Genomic DNA, 5,390 nt, shown 5'->3' with positions numbered 1-5,390 from the left:
GCGGGGTTAACGTCAGCGGAATCTGCCGAAGGGAAATGAGGGCGTGGTTGACACAAGCGGAAACTATCGAAGGAAAATCCGACTGTGCCGACATGTGCCTTCCACTGCATACATGGGCTCAGTCTATGGCTCAAACACGAAAACTTTCAATATTAAACGAAAAATAACTTCACAATAAAATTCAATTTATACACGGTACTGCTGTTAAAATTATTATTAGGGTCTCTATTATTTTTCTCTGAGCCGATAACACTGTAGTTCACTGACCTACTAATATGATGATCATGTCAAATGACACACAGGGAACTGCCTGAGGCCAGACACTAAAAGTAAAGCAAGTGTGTAATATAAATAGTAAACCAGATTTGATAACTACTACAGAATCACAAACTTTGCCAATTTGTACTCCAAAAAAGGCTAATCCATTCCATTCCAATATCAAAAGTAATAATGCACACTTTATTTATAATTGAATAGTGATTAAATGCCAAATGAAGTACGCAAAGGAAGACTCGAGGGTAATTGGGACAAAAGCACAGAAGATAGACAAACACGTCCTGTAATAAAAACTCGGCGTGTTGCACGTGCTTTACGTGATCAGCGGCGCTCTGTGACATGCGCAAAAAATAGTAGCTGGGGGGAGGGGCTAGCAACAGATCAAACTGCTGGCAATTTCTTCCTTTTTTCTTCAGTATTTTAGCGCAATGGCAAGTACAAACAATATTTTAAACAAAAAATTACACATAATTGTTGACACATTAACAAACGCACAGTAGAATACATTTTGATATAATGTGACAAATAAATGAACATTACTATAATCATCAATATGAAATATAAATAAACATAAATAATCATAAATACATTCTGAATACGTATATAGATAAATATTGACAATATTATTACAATTAATTTGTTTTATAAAATGGATATATATATATATATATATATATATATATATATATATATATAAACTAACATTATAAAGCCTTTTCATCGTATTACTGATTATTTGCCTATATTTCGGAAATAATCAGTAATATGATGTTTTCCAAATCTTTTTTAATGGTTTTAAAAAATAATTTGGGTTGGGGGTGAGGGATCCAACTTTACAATCCAACTCTATTTGCAGGACATGGTCCTGCGAAAATACGACTTTGACTTGTGCGCCATCTAGCGTTAGATGGATAAATGTGACATGTCACTGTACTGACATGTACTGATATCGATTACCTCATCACCACACACGAACATTGAAATATCTTCCTAGTAACAGTAAAAAAAAGAAAAGAAAAAAATATCAAAAGATCAAAGTTCAAAAAATGTTTTCTGTGTGCTGTGTATAATTATTTTGTATATATAAATACACACACACACACACACACACACACACACACACACACACACACACACACACACACACACACACACACACACACACACACACACACACACACACACACAGACACAGATGCATATATATTTAAGACAATGTGTTATTCATAAGTCATATATAAAATATTTACATATATATAATATAGATGATGTATTTATATGTATACAGTATTTACGTGCAAATAATTCTTAAATATATACATGCATGCATATGTATTATATATACAAAATAATTATACACAACATACACACATATATTATGTAAACACAAACTTTTATTTTGGATGTGATTAATCATAATTAATCTTGCACAGCCCTAATTATTACTATTATTCTGTCAACTCCTAACAGTAGTAGTCATAATTGTAGGCTTGTAGTAGGCCTACTTGTATATAGCCTGTATACTAGAAATAGTGTTTATAAGTGCTTTTCGATATAGTATGTTGATTTTTAATAATGAATAAAAGTAGTTGAAATGTAATGTTTTAATGCTGATCAAGCTCATCCCATGGGGATGGCAGAGATGACGCAGATCCTCAAATTAGGAGACCTCGTATGGACAGCATTGATCATCAGGGTGACCATGAATCTGAGTGTATCATCACAATCCCCATTCAGTTCAGAGACACTAAGGAGATGAGCTCTTTTTCGTTCTGCAGTGGATCAACATTTATGCTGTCAGGCAAACTTTCTCAGTGACCACTAGATGTGGCTAGAACTCACTGTGTGTTCTGGTTTTGTATAGTACTCCCTTATTGGGAACAAGTTGAGCACACAGGACAAGTCTTAGTCTTAAAGGGATACTCCACCATTTTTTTTTCATATTAAACTATGTTATTCCCTTAACTAAGACGAGTTGATACATACCTCTCTCGTCTCAGTGCGTGCGCTCAATCGCACGAGACACTTTGATCGCACTTAACTAACCCAGTTCATTCAATATGGGCCAAGCAGAGAAGTGACCAAACACCTCCACGTTTTCCCTATTTAAATACAGTTACACGAGTAGTGTAAATCGACCTAGAACGGTGACACAAAATAAAACGTTGGGCTTTTCTAAGCGTGTAAAGTGGATAGTAATATCATCACTCCGGAGAGTGAGAGGGGGGAGAGGACTTTTTACAAGTGATGATATTACTACGCCGAGTCGGAGTGCTCCCAAGCACTTGCTGTGGTATTTCGCCATACAATATAGTTATCCACTTTACACGCTTAGAAAAGTGCAACGTTTTACTTTGTGTCACCATCCTAGGTCGAGTTATACTACTTGTGTAACTGTATTTATAGAGAAAACGTGGAGGTGTTTGGTCGCTTCTCTGTTTGGCCCATATTGAATGAACTGGGTTAGTTAAGTGCGTGATGCAGTGGTTGCTGTTTCTTTGATGATCTGGTGCAGAGCTTGGCCATGGACTCCCTGCTCTTTCGGAAGCCTGATGGTCAATGTTGCCACAATTGGTAACGCTTCCTTTTACAGTCCAGTTACCCATGTAAATACTATGTACTTATTTTAGTAACTACAATTGCTGGGTAATAACTAGTACTAACCCTGAACCTACCCCTAAACCTACCCCTGTTCCATGTACTTACCTTATATTAGCCAGTACTTTCTAGGTAAGTACACTGTAAGTACTGTACTGTAAAAGGAAGCGGTAACCCACAAATCCCCTTCAACCAATCTCTACCAAATGCTTTCCATCATTTTTGCTGAGCATCCGCTGAAATCTCTGCGTACCAAACAAAACCTCTTTCTCTCATTTGGAGGTTATTGGGGTGAAAGCAGGACATCGTAGGTTGCCCTCAGCAGGAATCTGATTCTGCTTGCCTCCATCTCCAACAATTCCCTCCAGCTAATTGTCCTCTTCTCCGTGCTCTTCTTCTCTGTGGGAAGGTATATTGTTTGTTTCACATTCTTGCCCTTGTTTTAAATGCACAATGGTAGATGTCTATGCTGGTGGTCTATGCTACCCTCTCATCCATCCTTCCATTTTAGTTTTGACATTTGTCAAAAAATCTAAATGCATCATATAATCACCATCTATGTAGTTTGTTAGACCCACTACATTGACTATATTTCCATTATATTGTACAATGACAGACATGGCAGCCAATTCCCATCATGCCATGTTCTGTATTGTCTTCCATTGCTATTTTTTTTTAAAAGATGACTCACATTTCACCACAGCAAAAACACTTTTAGGACTCTGAATTCTGAATTTAGACATGCCAGTTGAAGAATTGTGAAAGTGTTGTGTGAACTGCACAAAGTGTGTGTGGAGAATGAGAGGGTGCGGTAAAAAAGAGACAGCTGAAAAACTTGCTAACATGCAGAAAGGTCAGCGGCAGTACCAGTCCTAAAAGTCTTACTCTATCATTAACATTACACAAGCCAAGAATGAAATCAACTAAATCACACCCATTTAGTTTAGTTTTAGGTCAGAACTTCTAACGAAATCTCTTCAAAAACATGTTTACGCAACCAGATATGTCTAATGTGTTCACCATGTGCAAACACAAACAGATACGCATGTAAAGATATATATTTACATTTACATTTTCTGAACTAGTAAAACATGCCACTTAGATGCTAGGGTTTTGGTATGATGCTAAAATGTTCTAAATTGCCTGTGTGGTTGCTAGGGTGTTGCTATGGTTGCCCGAGACATATGATCCAAGCATTAAGTCAAGATAAATAAGGCTCAAGTCCCTCGTTCAATGTAAACCTATGAGATGTTTTTTAATAAGTATGAGCAACAGTAGCAAGCACCACTAATCGCATATACTTTAAGGTAAATAATTTAGCACATACCTATAAAGTTAACACATCACAGGTACAGTCTATATATAGATGTGCTGACAGGCCATATCCCATGGCTCCAACTCAAAGTTGTTGACTTGATAGACTCCTTAACACTCATATATCCTTCAGGATTTTTGTCTTACATATAAAAGATGCATATAATTGTGCTAATTTTGACACTTGATAAAACCTATTTAACCTAATTTCCTCTTCTGATGCATCTAAACAGCTGGAAAACCTAATCTGCACCTCACATCCCAGCAGATAAGTGGTGTGTATCAACACATTACTTGTATATAAGTGTTGTATTTCTCCTCTCCCATGCCTCTCTATCTGCCTTATGGGTCTCTGTGGAACAGATCACATATCTATATCTCATCAGAAGTGTCTGGCTTCTTCCTGTGAGAGTTTCCTTGACCTCAATATATTACTGTCTTCACAGATTGTATTTTAGGTATGATGTTTTCTATTATGTCACCTTTCACTTACTAATATACGTAGACTATGTATTATATTGAGAGACAAGAGTGTGTCTTGGTCTAAAATCAAAGTTAAAATAACATATTGGTATAACTAGAGTTTGAAAATAATTTTCTTTATTGTGGGCCCATTTGTTTGTTATTGATCATCTAAAAGGGCTGGAATAAGGTGTAAAGTGAAACAGACCTTGCAGACAGTCAAAAGTCTGTCTCTGGAATACTAAAGTTGGTCTGGTTAATAGTTTACAGACTGAAGCGTTAACTCTTCTGACACATAGGGGGAGATGTCAAGCCATGGCAGTGGTCCAGACGTGCAGCGAAACAGCAATCTGCTCTCCCAGTAATAATTCCACAGCTGACGCTACTGTTATCACTGCTAATGTTGCAGTGTGATGATTGTTTTTTCCATCTTGAGCTCAGTGCAGCCTGTATCACTTTTACAACGACAACAGGAGCATGGGGCCGGGGAGCACTAGAAAAAAATATGCCAAGAACGAAGTAACGGCAATGCATTCCAGATGACTACTAGGCGGCATGTGTGTCTGTGTGTGTGTTTGCAGAGTGTGCCGTGCCTGGGGCGTGTAAAGTGAGGTCTTGGGTGAGTCTTGGTTGACTCAATGAAATAGTTGTTGTTGTAAACCCTTGGCCTGCTGATTAAATAAGTTAAGCAGCAGACAAAAAGGTCTTCAGATCCGCAATCACTAAGGTCTAGGGTTGAA

The sequence above is a fragment of the Pimephales promelas genome, chromosome 24 (genome assembly GCF_988280905.1).
Source record: "Pimephales promelas chromosome 24, fPimPro1.hap1.1, whole genome shotgun sequence".
NCBI lineage: Eukaryota > Metazoa > Chordata > Actinopteri > Cypriniformes > Leuciscidae > Pimephales > Pimephales promelas.
This window is presented reverse-complemented; position numbering follows the sequence as displayed.